This window comes from Salvelinus sp. IW2-2015, linkage group LG11 (assembly GCF_002910315.2).
Source record: "Salvelinus sp. IW2-2015 linkage group LG11, ASM291031v2, whole genome shotgun sequence".
In the NCBI taxonomy this organism is placed as follows: Eukaryota; Metazoa; Chordata; class Actinopteri; order Salmoniformes; family Salmonidae; genus Salvelinus; species Salvelinus sp. IW2-2015.
In genome coordinates, this window is record NC_036851.1 from 46421184 (window position 1) to 46441067 (window position 19884).

The following is a 19884-nucleotide window of genomic DNA, read 5'->3' on the forward strand; positions in this document are numbered from 1 at the left end:
TGCCAAAAGGCACCTTAAGACTCTCAGACCATGAGAAACAAGATTCTCTGGTCTGATGAAACCAGGATTGAACTCTTTRGCCTGAATGCCAAGCGTCACGTCTAGAGGAAACCTGGCACCATCCCTACGGTGAAGCATKGTGGTGGCAGCATCATGCTGTGTGGATGGTKTTCAGCGGCAGGGACTGGGAGACTAGTCAGGATCGAGGGAAAGAGGAACAAAGCAAAGTACAGAAAGATCCTTGATGAAAACCTGCTCCAGAGTGCTCAGGACCTCAGACTGGGGCCAAGGTTCACCCTCCAACAGGACAACAAACCTAAGCACACAGCCAAGACAACACAGGAGTGGCTTCAGGAGAAGTCTCTGAATGTCMTTGAGWGGCCCAGCCAGAGCCCGGACGTGAACCCAATCGAATATCTCTGGAGAGACCTGAAAATAGCTGTGCAGTGACGCTCCCCATCCAACCTGACAGAGCTTGAGAGGATCTGCAGAGAAGAATGTGAGAAACTCCCCAAATACTGGTGTGCCAAGCTTGTAGCATCATACCCAAGAAGACTTGAGGCTAGAGTCTCTGCCAAGGGTGCTTCAACAAAGTACTGAGTAAAGGGTCTGAATACTTATACAAAATGTACATAAGTTTCCCAAAAATTATAAAAACCTGTTTCACTTTATCATTATGGGGTATTGTGTGTAGATTGAGGGGGGGGGACGATCTAATCCATTTTAGAATAAGGCTATAACAAAATGTAGAAAAAGTCAAGGGGTCTGAATACTTTCCGAATGACCTTTTCATGTAGCTTGAAAAGTCAACATATGTCAAAGGAACTATGTGTGATAAGGCACATTTGAAGTAGACTAATGCTGTGCATAGGCGCTAGATATATAACAAGTTAACATTGAACTGAAGAGAGCCTTGGCCTGTTGTTTCCAGAATGATCTGAATGGAATGTTGACAGAAAGGGCGTCACTGAGTGCCAAAATCACACTTGAACTGGACTGACCACCTGCACTGACTCTCCACACCTTAGCACACATGGACTCACGCAGATATACAGTACACTCATCCACACACACCACAACTGCTGCTACCAGACTCTTACATTATGAATTACTTAGCAATAATAATAAAACACTTGACCTCCAATCCCCAAAACACATRAGTGTGACTATAAATTTAGTTAAAAGCTTATGAGAAAATGTTTATTCTATTCTACTATGCCATTTACTTTATGTTTGTATTTTTATCTATTATTATGGCATTGTTGAGAAGGAACCTGCGAGTGAGCATTTTATTGGACGKTACCATGTGTATCCTGTACAGACCACTAATACAAGGGACATTCAGGCTGTGCAGCCAATATGCTCTAGTCTAGAGCACTTGGTTAAACTGTGTTTGAGAGCATTTTTAAACTCTCTAAAATGGTTAAAACGAGAGAGAAAGATATTATTGTKGCAATACACTATCATCTTAAACTGACATGTCAAATTATTTTGCCATATTCAGTTACTGTATATTGTGCTAATTTCCTTAATGTGGACAGTTTGTGTTACTACCTTGCACTTTTCACCCCTTAAGAATTGAGTGGAATTACACATGCTTTTTACCTCAGATTGCTGATGTTTGTATAAAAGTTTATAGACATCATGACATAACATGCTGACCAGACCGCACACGTGCATTGATTTTGTCGCCCCCACACCAGACGCGATCAGGACACGCAGGTTGAAATATCAAAACAAACTCTGAACCAACTATATTAATTTGGGGACAGGTCGAAAAGCATTAAACATTTATGGCAATTTAGCTAGTTAGCTTGCTGTTGCTAGCTAATTTGTCCTGGGATATAAACATTGGGTTGCTATTTTACCTGACATGCACAAAGTCCTCTACTCCGACAATTAATCAACAGATAAAACGGTCAAGCGAGTTYGTTTCTAGTAATCTCTCCTCCTTCAGGCTTCTTCTTCTTAATCTTTGGGATTTATATTGAGGTTGGCAACCAACTTTAAGGTGCATTACCACAACAGACTGGCCTGTAGTGTAGACCTCAGTTTCTTTCAATCACCCATGTGGGTATATGCTCCTAAAAACCAATGAGGAGATGGCACGTGGGTATATGCTCCTAAAAAACAATGAGGAGAAGCATGACTTGCAGCGCATCGAGTGTCACAAATAGAACCAAGTTCTATAACAGCGCCTGGCTACGCAGACGCTCGTGAACAATGTTGTTGCAATGATTGAACAACATGTATGTGTTCATTTATTTTGCAACGCACGCAACGGGTCAGGTCTGGTCAGCATGTAAGATTGATTGCTTAAAATAGATAAATATCTTTGGTTTTGTACCATTGATTTAGTCACACACTCTGGGATGCTCAGGACTTAGAACGCAGAGTTAATGAAATGGCATGGACAATTCGTGACGGTCGCTCTATAAAAAGTTSCTGGCCACACACCAATACATGGATTTGACGGTCAAACTTAAACAGCAGTCAACCGTTGTCACTGTTGAGATCCTGTGCCACGTCGTGATTATTTTAAGTTAACAGAAAAAGWAGTCTGTTCTCTTTTGTGGCAGCCTCTTGAAATCAACATTCCAAAATACAGATTTATGTCACCCTGATCTGTTTCACCTGTCTTTGTGCTTGTCTCGACACCCCTCCAGGTGTCGACCATCTTCCCAATATCCCCTGTGTATTTATACCCGTGTTCTCTGTTTGTCTATTGCCAGTTCGTCTTGTCAGGTCTTACCAGTGTGCTTTCCGGTCTTCCTTTTTCTCAAGTTCTGTTTCCTAGTTGTTTTCCCGGTTCTGACTATTCTGCCTGCCCTGACCCCGAGCCTGCCTGCTGTCCTGTACCTGCCTGACTGACCTAATCACGAACCCCTGCCTGTCCTCAACCTGCCCCGTGTTTACAATAAATATCTGAGAACTGTACTATCCGCCTCCTGTGTCTGCATATCCTGAGTCGTGATAATATAAGCCTTCTACAAGTTCTCATCTAACCAACCATGTAAAGGTTATTCTAAGTGTCCGTGTGGCATTTGAAAAGTGTTAAACAGCGCTACACCCCAAACATCTGCCCCCTGTTCTATTGATTTCAGTGTAATATTGAAGGATATGATTAACAAAAAAATTGTTGCATTACACTTACCATGTTGGCGAACCACTTGACTCAAAATGCCTTGTCAACAGGAAGCAGCGACAGCATAATTGTCAACTTAAGTTAAGTTTTAAGAATATAAATTWAATTTTCCACATTATTTAATGGGCCTTGTGAAGCAGAGTCCCCACTTTAAATCTTTGACAAATGCATTATTTTTATTATTAGGAACACGACTCCTCTTACACCATTTAAGCTAGAAATGCCATTTAAACATGTAGACTGGTCTGGATTGAGTTGATTACATAATTTAAAAAATATATACTTTTTAAACTATTAAACGTTGTCCATCTTCATCCACGTTCATGGGACTTTTTCAACATTCTAAATCTCCCTATTGTGACATCACTTCCAACATTCTATTCACTGTAAATTCAATTTTTGACACAAGTCAGAAACTTTGACCACTTTGTCAACAACTTAGACAAGAAGTTAGAGGGTATGACATCTTGGTCTACTTCCCTTCTATTCAAATCTGAAATCGGAACAGAATTATCTGGTACCAACAAAACGTTAGTTGTTTTAGTAACCGCATCAACATTTTCTGTAACTTTTTATACAAATCTGAAATCGTAACGAAATAGGTTGTTACCAATAAAATGTCACAATAAGGTACAGAGCATTCTATTTTCCTACTGGGGGGCAAGGAGACCCGCAKCTCCGCTAAAACCATTGACAACTGCGTGCCATTTTCAAGGGGTTATTAAATAAATGTTAACTATTTGGTTGTAATATCATCACCTCTTGAAGAGCATAGTCAGAACTCTGCATCCTTTTCTTGATCAGGAAACATATATTGAGCATGTCACTTCAAATATGTGAGGGTAGCCTCACAATATCAGTCCCCATTAATTGGATATTTGAGTGATATAACATAAAAGTGACCTATACCTAACAAGTATGACTGGTTTAGATAAATATCCCATCCTTTGCTAGGTCTGCCTGTSAAGCAGTAGAGGGGAGCATTTACCGAAGTAACATTAGTGTTAGCTGAAAATGTTTACATAGTGGTAAGTAGACCTAATGTACTTTTTTCTCCAACCAACATAGGCCTAACTAGCGAAGTTACTAACATTATCCCCTTTTCAACATTATTTTTAATAGTGTTTAATCACAATTGCTGCTAATAGACATGTGCTCCATCAATCAATGTAGCCTGTCAAATTGGCTAGCTAGCTAGCTAGCTAATAACAGATCACATCAATATGGCTAGATAACAAGCTAACTTTCAGGGGAGAAATTAGATGGCTATATCCAAAACTAGTTTGATTTGCTTGCCATCCATAGTGGTGATGACAGTAGTCCCTGACAACTTTAGCAGGATGATGTCTTGCACATTCATCTTCTGCACATCCTACCATTCCAGTGTATAATTGCTATATTGTAATTACTTTGCCACCCTGGCCTATTTCCTTACCCTCTCTTATCCTACCTCATTTGCACATGCTGTATATAGATTKTTCTACTGTATTATTGATTGTATGTTTGTTTATTCMATGTGTAACTCTGTTGTTGTATGTGTCGAGCTGCTTTGCTTCATCTTGGCCAGGTCGCAGTTGTAAATGAGAACTTGTTCTCAACTAGCCTACCTGGTTAAATAAAGGTGAAATAAAAWAAACAAAATGTTTAGCTCTTTCCAAAAAGCCTAACCTCTGATGAAGCAAGCCAAAATGAATCTGGCTGCCCTCACGTACCTGGAAATACATGATCAATTGATGTCAGCACAATAAATGTTTGTCTGGAGCTTCATGAAATGGGTTTCCATGGCCAAGCAGCCACACACACACACAAGCCAAAAATCAATGTGCAATGTCAAGCTTCGGCTGGTGTGGTGTAAAGCTAGCCACCATTAGACTCTGGAGCGGTCAAAACAAATTCTCTGGGGTGATGAATCACGCTTCMYCATCTGGCAGTCAGACGGACGATTTAGGTTTGGCGGGTGCGAGGAGAACACTACCTGCCTGAATGCATAGTGCCAACTGTAAAGTTTGGCGGAGGAAGAATAATGGTCTGGGGCTGTTTTTCATAGATTGCGCTAGGCCCCTTAGTTCTAGTGAAGGGAACTCTTAATGCTACAGCATTCAATTACATTCTAGACAATTCTGTGCTTCCAACTTTGTGGCAACAGTTTGGGGAAGGCCCTTTCCTGTTCAGCATGACAATGCCCCTGTGCACAAAGCGAGGTCCATACGGAAATGGTTTGTCGAGATTGGTGTGGAAGAACTTGACTGGCCTGCACAGAGTCCTGACCTCAACTCCATCAAATACTTTTGGGATGCCGACTGGGAGTCAGGCCTAATCGCTCAACATCAGTGCCTGACCTCACTAATGCTCTTGTGGCTGAATGGAAACAAGTCCCCGCAGCAATGTTCCAACATCTAGTGGAAAGCCTTCCCAGAAGACTGGAGGCTGTTATAGCAGCAAAGGGGGGGTGGGGGGGGTCAACTCCATGATAATGCCCATGATTTTGGAATGAGATGTTCGACGAACAGGTGTCCACATTTTGGCCATGTAGTGTAGTTGTCAATGGTTTTAGCAGAGCTTGGGGGTCTCCTTGCCACCCAGCAGCCAAATGGAACGCTATTGTGATGTTTTATTGTTAACAACCTATTATTTGGTACCGATAAAACGTTACAGCTGTTTTAGTAACCACATCAACAACATTTTCACAWTTTTTTTTATAAACAACTGACATTCTGACCACTTTCCCAAAAAGGTAGACAGTATGACATCCCGTCTACTTCTAAGCTATTCAAATCTGTCATCGGAACGTCTGCTACGGATCTAACGATACCGCTGTTTTATTAACTGCATTACTACCACCCCACAAACTGCCATTTTGACCACTACCCCAAAAAGTCAGAGACTAACTTAGTGTATGGAAGCTTCCTCTACTTCTATGCCTTCCAAATCAGAAAGCCAAACATGAATAGCTTCAACCAATCAAGAGTTGGAGCCGTTTTAGTAGCCCATCAACTGCTTTCATTAGATGCAGTGTCAGAAGCTAGCAGATTCATTACCGACCAACAACAACCACAAATTACAATAAATCTACACCACATTTTGAAGTTCACTTTCCTTGCTTTGTCTAACACTATGATGAATCTAGAAAATAGGTTTTGTGGGTCAGAATACAGTATTTATTTATAGCACAAATGTTTGTTAGCATGTTTCTCACACTGGCTTTAGTCATGAGGGAGCATGCTTGCMAAGGCAACTGCAGGGCGGTTGCCTAGCAACAAGTGACTCCAGGAAGACAACTTCTTCATAGCAACAACTGTAGTTTAGACACTGACCACAACTACTTACCAAAACACAACCTACCACTACTGGCCACAACCACACAACTACATATCACAATTAATGAACCGCACCGCTACTTATCAAACCTACTGACCACACAACTAATGACCACAATCACAACTATTGACCACAACACCTACTTATCAAAACTACTAACCACAACGACTGGCCACTACCACAACTAATGAAACATCTTACCAAAACGACTGACCCACAAAACTAMTGACCACAACAACACAACTACTGACCATGTCCAAACTGYAGGGCCCAAAGAACCAGCAACACAACTACTGACCACAACCACTGCTCTGCAATAGCTCTGGTCCTGGTTGTAGCTAGCTAGCTCTGGTTCATACCAGCTCTGATCTAGCTCTGGTCTGCACTATAAATTACAACAAATTAAATATGCCTACATTTGTATATAATACAATTATTGTTGGAGGGTAACTCTTGAACATTTCAAGTAAGAAACACCAAACCAACTTTCACAGGCTATCCTATCCTATCAACCAACATTTTCATCTACCTACTTCTTCAACTACAGCGAGTCACCACCACTACGGACACTACCACTACTATAAATTATTTAAAAACCATACAACCTTTAAAACAAGCTCACAAGTACACCACATTTTGTTAGCCTAAACAGTCTATTTATTAGATAGACCTACTGATAGCTATCCTCCATAGTTTTTCACCTAACACAAAAATACATTTAAAGAGCTGGCATCACTAGATGCACCATCATATGCATCTCCACAGATAATAACCTAAAACATTCTTATCACTACATAATTGTTCAACTAAAATCAAACTTAATTTACCCTGAACGTTTTACAAAAGTAAATCGTGCATTTATTTATCTGAAACCCACAGAATGAAGTGTTGTCCACATAATCCTACTTTTTATTCCCATTTTGTGACAGATGGCTTTGTCCTATGCCTTCCTTCTTTCAGTTCACACGCAATAACCATAGCTTAGACATTTTTGTGATCTAACTGCCACACAAGCCAAAGTAATAAGGTTGATATAGTAGTCTATTAAAGTAATGGGACCAATTATTTTACTAAATTTAACGTTGACTATATGTAACTGCTTTGCTTTAAATAAACGTCTTTTATGACCACCAAAACAATTGTAAAGAGCTAAAAACAAGCCCTCTAGTTTACAACGGTATTGTACTAAATTAGGTAAAAACTGCTGAATCAGTCAACAAACGTGCTGCGATGGATTTATTTTGATGATATACCAGAAATCACTAAAACAGATTTTCCCTGCCTACGAATACAACTTTGCAAGCGCCAAGCGCCAAGGAGTGGACTGGAGACACGCACTGTTCAGGTGCACAGCCGTAAAAGGTCATCACGCAGTAAAAAGTATTATTGAAAAGCATAGAAGACATGCACAGCAATAACTTAGTGCACATTTACATCTAGAGATAGCTTGCTATTAGCTAGGTCAGTCTAAAAACTAACTAGTTATAAGTAAAACATTAACTAGCCAACAGAATGTGTTATGACTCAAGGTTGTTGGCTAGCTAGTTAATTAGATTTTGCCTATCTCTATGTAAAAAAATAAAAAAACTTTTTAAAGCCTGACAACTACATGATCGAGAAATCAGTCCCAGATTGAACGAGCCACCCACTGGCTGTTTTGTTCAACTACTAACGATAGCTAGYTAACGTTACTACTTGAAACGTTCTGGTTAGCCCGAACGTTGGACGCTGGCTAGCACACACATCAACGCACAGAAATGGTCAGGTCAAACTAGCTCTGGTTCAGGCAGGAAAGTCCAGTTAGCTAGCTGGAAAGTGAAACAAACGTTTTCAACAGGCGGGAGTTACCTAGGTCTCAATGTAATGGAACATTAACGCGTTAACGTTAGTTGGTTTACAAAATAAGCATTACTTATGGCATGTAGTTAGCATAGTCGAAACTGCATAGAATGCATGGCTAACTTGGCTAGTATAGGCAACTTAGTACGCTGTCACAACCCGTTGACACAGGAAAGCTGGCTAGTAAGCAAGTTTGAACCAACTAGCTAAGCTAACGTGGTGTGAACTCGATTCCCTTGTCTCACTGTTATTGTAGGCCGCATTAGCTAGATAGTTGGCTAAGCTAGTTAATGAAAACAAGACCAAGACAGCTGGCTATGTGTTGCTATTTACCTGTGTCAGAGGGAAAGACTGTCATATCAACCGTCCGTATTCTCAGCAAACTTTACAGTACAAACGAGGATATAGCAGAACCATATTTGAAGTAAATCAACATCCAGTGACAAGCATAGCTACATTTGCACCGACGTCATTCAGTTGACGGCTAGCCTGACCACTGAACTGTGTCGGTCACACATCTCATGACTTTAAAAAAAGCTGGGGGGAAAAGGAAKGTTGTTGGAATAATAAAATACTTCTCAGAATGTGCACAATATTTTACCCACAAAAAATAAAGAAGCCTAGAATCGACAGTTTAATAACGTTTCTCAAAACAGTTTAATTATGAGCTGTGTAGCCCTTTAAATGTACCCGTTCATAATATTATTCAGCTCAAATGCGCCCTCTATTGGATTTGACCTGTCCATGATGAAAAGGCTCTAAGAAGTRAAATAAGGAAATATGCTATCGAAGAAGAAAAGGAAACTAGGGAATTAGGAAAGGAAAGGAAGCACACAAAGGATATGAGGAAAGGAGGAACATTTGCWAGGAAAGAACAGGAAAGGGAGCTAGAAAAGATAAGAGAAGTGTGAAAAGCTTGGAATCCTTGAAAACTCAAATAATAATAATAATAATAACTTCACAAATAAAAAAATATTCTCTCAATGTTAGTTGTTTTACCATTGATGTCCGCTGAGGTTTTTCGTAGAACACAGCGAGTGTTTTTTTGTGTTCCCTCCCGAGTTTCCATTAGCTCAGGAAGTGTCATAGTTCAGGTCAATKTTCAGTGCAAAACACCTCAGTGGGAATATGTGTTAAAACAGCGCACAGTAAGTGGATCTTTTGTATTTGTCAAATTAATTTGTGGTGATATGAATGTATTTTTTCATAGGATTCCAAGACCATATTGCAGTTAGACAGAGCGTCGGGACAGTCGTAGCCTTCACATTGGCTGCGCTGTGGGCAATGGTTCAAACGAGAACCCAATGGTTGTATGGCCTTGGGTTCTCCAGAGCTATATAAGTGCCATGACTTAACTACGCTACATGCCCAATAGTATGTGGAGACCTGCTAGTAGAACATCTCMTTCCAAAATCATGGGCATTAATATGGAGTTGGTCCCCCCTTTGCTGCTATAACAGCCTCCACTCTTCTGGGAAGTCTTTTCACTAGATGTTGGAACATTTCTGCTGGGACTTGCTTCCATTCAGCCACGAGCATTAATGAAGTCGTACACTGATGTTGGGTGATTAGACCTGGCTCGCAGTCGGGGTTCCAATTAAGGTGTTCGGTGGGGTTGAGGTCAGGGCTCTGTGCAGGCTAGTCAAGTTCTTCCACACTGATCTCGATAAACCATTTCTGTACCCTCTCTTATGACCRAAAAGAGCTTCTAGATATCARGACAGCGATTACTAATCCCGTACTGGAAGAAGATTTTTCCTTTAACAAGTCAGACGCAAAGGATTTACTCCAGACACCCGACAAGGCCCTCATCCCCGTCATTCGCAGGAAAARGAGACGGAGATATCGGGGGCGTAGGTCTGGGTGCCTTGTGAGGATCCGGCGGTGAGTGGGTAATCTGCCTTTACYATAGGTCCTATTAGTCAACGTATAGTCATTGGATAATAAAATAGATGAACTATGAGCACGTCAAATCCTACCAACGGGAACCTCTTAAGGATCGGACCCTTTTTTTCAATTTTTGCCTAAAATGACATACCCAAATCTAACTGCCTGTAGCTCAGGACCTGAAGCAAGGAAATGCATATTCTTGATACCATTTGAAAGGAAACACTTTGAAGTTTGTGGAAATGTKAAACTAATGTAGGAGAATATAACACATTAGATCTGGTAAAAGATAATACAAGAAAAAACATGCGTTTTCYTTCCTCCATTTTTTGTTTCATCATCTTTGAAATGCAAGAGAAAGGMCACAATGCATTATTYCAGCTTAGGTGYAATTTAGAATGTGGCCACTAGATGGCAGCWGTATATCCGCAAAGTTTTACACWGATCCAATGAACCATTCCATTTCTGTTCMAAATGTTGTATCAAGTCTGCCCAAATGTGCCTAATTGGTTAATTAATGCATTTTCAAGTTCATAACTGTGCACCCTCCTCAAACAATASCATGGTATTATTKCACTGTAATAGCTACTGTAAATTGGACAGTGCAGTTAGATTAACAATAATTTAAGATTTTTGCCAATATCAGATATGTCYATGTCCTTGGAAATGTTCTTGTTACTTACAACCTCATGCTAATCACATTAGTGCACRTTAGCTCAACCGTCCCGTGGGGGGRMMMCSRWTTTWMSSMRAAAWTKRARAAAARGGKYMSRWYCSTWARRRGRWTTTATAAGCTGTAGACCACACTATTTACCAAGAGAGTTTTCATCTATATTCTTTGTAGCTGTCTATTTACCACAACAAACCGATGCTGGCACTAAGACYGCACTCAATGAGCTGTATACGGCCATAAGCAAACAGGAAAACGTTCATAAAGAGGCGGCTCACGTAGTGGCCGGGGACTTTAATGCAGGGGAACTTAAATCCATTTTACCTCATTTCTATCAGCATGTTAAATGTTAAATTACTCCACACACAGAGACGCATACAAAGTTCTCCCCCGCCCTCCATTTGGCAAATCTGATCATAATTCTGTAATCCTGGTTCCTGCTTACAAGCAAAAACTAAAGCAGGAAGCACCAGTGACTTGGTCAATAAAAAAGTGGTCAGATGAAGCAGATGCTAAGCTACAGGACTGTTTTRCTAGCACAGGTGGAATATGTTCCGCGATTCAGTCACTGGCTTCATCAATAAGTGCATCGATGACATCGTTCCCACAGTGATTGTACGYACATACCCCAACCAGAAGCCATGGATTACAGGCAATAGCCACACTGAGCTAAAGGGTACAGCTGCCGCTTTCAATGAGCGGGACTCTAACCCGGAAACTTATAAGGAATCCCGCTATGCCCTCCAAAGAACCATCAAACAGGCAAAGCATCAATACAGGACTAAGATTGAATCGTACTACACTGGCTCCGATGCTCGTCGGATGTGGCAGGGCTTGCAAACTATTACAGACTACGAAGGGAACCACAGCCGCGAGTTTCCCAGTGACACAAGCCTACCAGACAAGCTAAATTACTTCTATGCTCACTTTGAGACAAGTAACACGGAAACATGCATGAGAGCATCAGCTGTTCCGGATGACTGTGTGATCACACTCTCCGTAACCAATGTGAGTAAAACATTTAAACAGGTCAACATTCACAAGGCCGCAGGGCCAGAGGGATTACCAGGACGTGTACTCCGAGCCTGCTCTGACCAACTGGCAAGTGTCTTCACTGACATTTTCAACCTGTGCCTGACTGAGTCTGTAATACCATCATGTTTCAAGCAGACCACCATAGTCCCTGTGCCCAAGAACACTAAGGTAACCTGCCTAAATTACTACCGACCCGTAGCACTCACGTCTGTAGCCATGAAGTACTTTGAAAGGCTGGTCATGGCTCACATCAGCAACATTATCCCAGAAACCCTAGACCCCCACCAATTTGCATACCACCCCTACAGATCCACAGATGATTCAATCTCTATTGCACTCCACACTACCCTTTCCCACCTGGACAAAAGGAACACCTATGTGAGAAGGCTATTCACTGACTACAGCTCAGCGTTCAACAGCATGGTGCCCTCAAAGCTCATCACTAAGCTAAGGATCCTGGGACTAAACACCTCCTTCTGCAACTGGATCTTTGACTTCCTGCAGGATGCCCTCAGGTGGTAAGGGTAGGTAACAACACATCCACCACGCTGATCCGCAACATGGGGGCCCCTCAGGGGTGTGTGCTCAGTCCCCTCTTGTACTCCCTGTTCACTCATGACTGCATGGCCAGGCATGACTCGAACACCATCATTAAGTTTGCTGATGACACAACAGTGGTAGGCCTGATCACCGACAACAACAAGACAGCCTATGGGGAGAAGGTCAGAGACCTGGCCGTGTGATGCCAGGACAACAACCTCTCCCTCAATGTGATCAAAACAAAGGAGATGATTGTGGACTACAAAAAAGGAGGACTGAGCATGTCCCCATTCTCATTGAAAGGGCTGTAGTGGAGCAGGTTAAGAGCTTCAAGTTCCTTGGTGTCCACATCACCAACAAACTATCATGGTCTAAACACACCAAGACAGTCATGAAGAGGGCACGACAAAGCCTATTCCCCCTCAGGAGACTGAACGGATTTGGCATGGGTCCTCAGATGATCAAGAAGTTCTACAGTTGCACCACCGAGAGCATCCTGACTGGTTGCATCACTGTTCTGGTTATGCAGGGCAACTGTTCGGCCTCCGACCGCAAGGCACTACAGAGAGTACTGCGTACATCCCAGTACATCACTGGGGCCAAGCTTCCTGCAATCCAGGACCTCTATACCTAGCGGTGTCAGAGGAAGACCCATAAAATTGTCAAAGACTCCAGCTACCCAAGTCAAAGACTGTTCTCTCCGCTACCGCACGGCAAGCGGTACCGGAGCGCCATGTTTAGATCCAAAAGACTTCTTAACAGCTTCTACCCCCAAGCCATAAGACTCCTGAACAGCTAAACAAATAGCTACCCAGACTATTTGCATTACCCCCCCCCTTTTACGCTGCTGCTACTCTCTGTTTATTATCTATGCATAGTCACTTTAACTCTACCTACATGTACGTATTACCTCAATTACCTCGACTAACCGGTGCCCCCTGCAGATTGACTCTGTACCAGTACACCCGTATTAGCCTCGCTATTGTTATTTTACTGCTGCTCTTTAATTATTAGTCAATTTTATGAGATTTTAATGAAACACTTATTTTTCTTAAAACTGCATTGTTGGTTAAGGGCTTGTAAGTAAGCAATTCACTGTAAGCTACCAAATACCAAATACCTGTTGTATTTGGCTCATGTGACAAATACAATTTGGAAAGTGCCTTCCCTAAACTGTTGCCACAAAGTTGGAAGTACAGAGTCATCTAGAATGTAATTGTACGCTGTAGAATTAAGRTTTCCCTTCACTAGAACTAAGGGGCCTAGCCCCAACCATGAAAAACAGCCCCAGACCATTATTCCTCCTTGACCAAACTTTACAGTTGACACTGTGCATTTAGGCAGGTAGCGTTCTCCTGGCATCCGCCAAACCCAGATTTGTCCGTTGGACTACCAGATGGTGACGCGTGAATCATCACTCCAGAGAACACATTTCCACTGCTCCAGAGTCCAATGGCGGCGAGCTTTACACCACACCAGCCGGCGCTTGGCATTGCGCATGGTGATCTTAGGCTTGTGTACCTGCGGCTGCTCAGCCATGGAAACCCATTTCATGAAGCGCCTGACGAACAGTTCTTGTGCTGACGTTGCTTCCAGAGGTAGTTTGGAACTCGGTAGTGAGTGTTGCATCCGAGGACAGATGATTTTTACTGGCTACATGCTTCAGCACTCTGCTCCTAGATGTTTCCACTTCACAACAACAGCACTTACAGTTGACCGGGGCCGCTCCAGCAGGGCAGAAATGTGACGAACTGACTTGTTGGAAAGGAGGCATCCTATTTCGGTGCCACGTTGAAAGTCACTGAGCTCTTCAGTAAGGCCATTCTACTGCCAATGTTTGTCTATGGAGATTGCATGGCGGTATGCTAGATTTTATACACCTGTCAGAAACGGGTGTGGCTGAAATAGCCAAATCCACTGATTTGAAGAGATGTCCACATACCTTTTGTATACATAGTATATGTACAACACCAGCAACTAAGCAGTTCCGACCTCCTTTCATAATATCTTTAGCTGTTTGGACTAACAGATGCAAGATCATGAGTCCCACTCTCAAGCTATTTCCTGCAGCGTTATTGTCAAAATAGGATGCCACCTCAACCTTCTGCAGGCCTAGTGATGACATGTTTTTATAAATGTTATACTCAAATCATTAGCAGGATCTGGCTGCACATTCCACAGCGTGTCAGGTTCCCTGTTTTAATGTAAACATTTTAATTTATTACGATCCCCATTAGCAGACTACAATGGTGACAGCTAGTCTTACTGGGATCCGACACATAACAAAAAATGCATTACAGACAAATAGACTTGACAATTTACATACATTTAAAAGTGTGTGTGTGTGTGTACATCTATCAGTTACACATACATGTCAGTACATACACACAACAAGTAATATACACACAATGTGATGCAATAACATAGAGATACAGTTCAAATAAGATCAAGACCATAAACTATATTGGTTTCAACCCATAAACAGGTAGCCTCGTACTACCAGACCGATTACCGCTGCAGAATGTAAGCCCACAAGACTTCTAGACGGTTGTACAAGGTTACTATCGKGGTGTAATTTCCCAGAATTTCATTCTACTGATACATGTTTTCATTATATTCTGATCTATGTTATAAAAAGTCAGGTATTGTAATTTGATTTGGCCTTTGTGGGGTATGGGGATATCAATAGATCAAAATGATCTTTAATTAGATACAGTATGTTAGAGTTYTATTTGCTGGGTGATGTCATCCTCCTTGTATAAACATTCTCATGGACATTCTCGGTTCTTTATTATCTTTCACTGTTTTAACCAAATAAAATGTAATAAAACACATATTAGAAATCACCTTGTAAAACCATCTGTAACCAGGAGATGGCGCCATGCACACACAAACCATTTTTATTTTTATTTTATTGAACCTTTATTTAACTAAGCAAGTCAGTTAAGAACAAATTCTTATTTACAACGACGGCCTACCAAAAGGCAAAAGGCCTCCTGCGGGGATGCGGGCTGGGATAAAATAAAATAAAAATATAGCGCAAAATACACATCAAACAACACACATCACCAATAGTCAAAAGGAGATGAGTGCTCACTGCAGGTGGAGACAACTGTTCATTATGGCTTGTCCACATCATAACATAAGACCACACAGTGCAGTTGTTTTGTTGGACACAAACCAGTGCTTAGTCAAGTTGTCTTGAAGTGGACTTTTGATGTGGTAAATAGCCTATCAACTTCCTGTGTAATTTCCAAAGATGGAATCTCAGTTACCTAATGTTGTTATGGATGGTGTAGCTCATGCAATAAGCAGGTCACCAAAGATCTAGATCTTGTCTACATAGACCATACAACAAAATGCAATATCCCATACAACCCTGTTGACCTTGTTGTTGGTCCTTGTCCCCAAACAGGGACATAACTACATTTGATTTGTTGGAGCACATTGTAGTTGAACCCGTCAAAGACAGAGAATCAGATTTGGTCCTGTATGCCCTTGGGTGTATTCTTGTGATGGGCAGGCACGTGACGGGTTAAAGGCTTGTCATATAAATCAAGTGGAATCACTTCAGAGGTGAAAAGATGCATGATGCTGACTGTCCGGGAGGCACAGTTTAACCCTTTAACACGGCAGTCAATGTCCATTGTTTTAAAGAAATACCCAAATGTTGCATTAAAACAATACGGCGCTCTGTATTACATTGTGTTGGGGTCACAGTAAACATAGAATAGAAGATTATTTTCCAMATCAGTGAGCTGGAAATGGTTTCCCTTAGGAAGATTAATAATACATTGATCAATTATGACTGTGACACAATATAGCATCCTCATTCAAATRCATTGTTGGGACGAACTCCAACACACACAAATCCAGTTTCAAAATGGCTTGTGTTATAGTTGGTTTCATTCAGTTGTTTCAGTTTATTTTTTATTTATCCCTTATTTTACCAGCTAAGTTGACTGAGAACACGTTCTCATTTACAGCAACAACCTGGGGAATAGTTACAGGGGAGAGGACGGGGGATGAATGAGACAATTGTATTTTTAAAAAATTTAAAAATTACTAGGTAAGTCAGTTAAGAACAAATTCTTATTTACAATGACAGCCTACACCGGCCAAACCTGGACAACTGTGCACCGCGCTATTGGGCCCCCAATAGACCGCTGCACCACTCGGGAGCTCAAAGCTAGGGATGATTAGGTGACCATGATGGTATGMGGGCCAGATTGGGAATTTAGCCAGGGCACCAGGGTTAACACCCCTACTCTTACAATACGTGCCATGGGATCTTTAGTAACCACAGAGTCAGGACACCCGGTTAACGTCCCATCCAAAAGACAGCACCCTACACAGGGCAATTGTCCCCAATCACTGCCCTGGGGCAGTGGGATATTTTGGGGGGGACCAGTGGAAATGGGTGCCTCCTACTGGCCTTCCAACACCATTTCCAGCAGCATCTGGTTTCCCATCCAGGGACCAACCCTGCTTAGTTTCAGAGGCAAGCCAGCAGTGGTATACTGCTGGCTCAGTTGCATTCAGAATCAGGATGAGAGAGAGACCTGTCATCTTTTAGATCGCATTCAAAATTACAGTKTTTGGAGTGGACGTGCAGATCAAAGGTTGACAAAGACAAAATCCTCAATCAAAAGAGATAAAAAGAAATGATAAAAAATATGAGCTATTTTAAAGACATATTAGTGGCCTTGATAAGCACAAAGAGTCATGTCTCTCCTAAAGCAATGCCTGACTTCTACGTAGATGTTTTGATGACTAGTCATGACACAAGATGTATCCTATCCTATTGGTTCGTTCACCAGTTCAATCTGTTTTTTTTTTATGTCAAATGTACTTTTCTCTGTTTTTCCAATTACTGTTTTCTTCATGTTCTGTTTATATAGCTAGTCTCATCCCCTTCCCCCTCCCATTACGCATTTAAAAGCTTTCCTAATCATCCATAATTGATCAGTGTTTTCAATTATGCACTACTTTTCTCACTGTCATTATTACTTAAAGGGTTGCTCTTAAGGGTTGAATATGTCCAGCGCTGTTTTTTCATATTTCATTGTACTGTAAAAAGACAGATCTGTCTTGCTGCACTGTAAAGAGGCAATTCCTTGGTATATCGTTTTTTTTATGTCAAGGCTCCTATTTGTCTATTTTCCTCATTTGGTGATTTAGCAAGTTATACAAAGTGATGTATAGTGAGGAACTTGGCCTAGTTATGCTGTTGCCTAACCTCARTAAGCCAATGTTGGTACAATTCAACTGGTACAATTCAACAACAATTMAAATCATCTCTATAATTCTATACTTCAGAATGAATAACCACTGGATCAACCAATATTCTGTGGAAAGCATTGACTGACATGCCTAAGTAATGTAATATCAATGTACCTTTATAACCTTGGGTACATTACAATGTTCATTGAATATGCACTCTCAGCCATGAAGCCATGCATTTAGTGGTCTTTAATTGCTGATGGAAACTTTATGAAACTGGTTCTTGTTCTTGTCTCCCACACCATAGTTCACCAAGTGTGAGTTTATATTGCTTGTCTCTTAGAGGGGACACTCCCTCCCCAAACCATTTCTCTCAACACACCTCATTTTCAGAATATCCTCATTCTTTTTTTCCTCAGTAAGAGCTCTTAGACCACATCTGAAACCTATGGTGGTATAGAGAAATGACTTCCTCCATGACAGATAGTCATAATAGCCATGAAACCTAGCGGTCGAACAGGGAAATGGTCCCAATTATTTTTCCAACATTCATTTTTCCATAGGGGATTTTAGAATGACTTCATTTAAGGTATGTGATTCGTGTAAGCTTACCCTGGCTTGATAACCATGTAAATCTCTCTCGGACAAGGTCACTTTTATAAATATATTTGCCTGTAATCCCCCCCGCAAAAAAAAATGAACCACTAATTAGCCGCTCATGTGGCTATTTTACAGAACTACACATGCTGTCGCAAGCTTTGACGTCATCCCTCAAGGCACTGTTGCAGGGTGGGAAAACMTCCACATTTCTCTACGCAAACTCTTGTCAACAAGTAGCATGGAACCTAGCAAGTAAAGGCAAATAGAAAAACTAGTAAATATTGTAGCCTCTSTAGTTTCTTGTTTAAATAATTGATTTTGAGTATTTGTTGTGTGTATTGTTGTTTAGCATYTTCCAAATTACCTACCTTTAACTAACTAACGTAAACTCACTCACTTTTGTACATCGCTTTGGTTCGTACAATTGACCTTATTTTAGCGCCCAAAAAACGTAATACTTCCAGATCAACTGTAATGTCAATACCATTGTAAAGCACAATTTCTCCACTTTCCAACAGAATCAATTACATGAACTCCACGCTGCCCGTTTCTACATAATTCAACATGGCAATGAGCTCCGTCGGGTCTTTTTAAAAATGGTGGGTGGGGAAGCAAAACTAATGCGTGGTAGTGAGAAGGAGAGATGTGTGTGGCAAAACTGCTTTTTTTCACTCGATCTGTCCAACTTATCACCTTATCGCCTCTAAAGTGTAAATAAAACACTATAAAGAATTTATATAATGTGTCATTACATACCTATTTGAAGGTTTGTGTCGAATTTGAGTCAGGTTTTTAGGGCAGTGCTAAAGTGATCTTCAGGCTTTGAGAGTCATGATGCTTGCAGTGATGACACAAAAAAATGACTAGGTATCCCCCTTACCCCCGTCACTGTCCATTTCTTGTTTTTAAACGATGAGAGAAGGGCTACACCTGGTGGAGAGAGATTGTAAGCCAGAAATAGTTGCTTTATGTAACGGAGAGTTCGTTTTTTCTACTTTTCTCCAATACTATAGAGCCATTACCATGTCGATCAACGCTTGAATAGAAACGTAGTTCACACCCCAGATTTTGAAGTCAACACAGTCGCTACAGTCCCATTAGTTTTCTTTGCAGCCTCRTTTGATTGTCGCGGTTGCGCACATTTGTACGGAATGGGGTGAGTTTACGTTAGCTAAATATCCCTTCCCTGGTGGGATAACGCTAGCTAGCATATCACCATGTGAAAAGGTATGACTACACAAACTGTGAGCTAATGTTAACTAGCTGGCTAGCTCACTAAAGACTAGCTCACTATGCTAGCCTATGTTGGTTTTCTTTTTACTTGAAAGGAAGGTAACGTGTGTTGTACACATAACTACAGTCAGTGGTTATCTAGAAATGTTTTATAAGCACCTAGCTAACCACATCTTTGACCTAACCAAAATAACTTGTTAGCAGCATAGCAAATAGGGCTTACCTTATCACACGGTTCCATCGATGCCTTACAGAGGTCGGAAAATGATTAAATGCATATGAGTGCTTAATCGGAGTAGAATCTGGGTTCAACGCCATCCAGATGACAAATGCGTTGTACGCCGAGATCTCCAAAATGTTGAAGAATATCACAAGTGGCCAGCGCAGGATTCTT

General features: G+C 41.3%; 1 protein-coding gene across 14 annotated transcripts in view; it reads right to left on the bottom strand.

The window, feature by feature from the left end:
* The window catches only part of LOC111970493 (ral GTPase-activating protein subunit beta), a 59932-nt gene extending 50946 nt beyond the window's left edge, over window positions 1–8986 (bottom strand). For 13 of the 14 annotated variants that reach the window (XM_023997275.3, XM_023997273.3, XM_070445779.1 and 10 more), the window contains exon 1: window positions 8636–8986. The gene's annotated coding sequence lies outside the window, so the exon portion shown is untranslated. The remainder of the gene's footprint in view (window positions 1–8635) is intronic. The other variant, XM_023997272.3, reaches the window with a different exon arrangement.
* Window positions 8987–19884: the final 10898 nt, after the last annotated feature.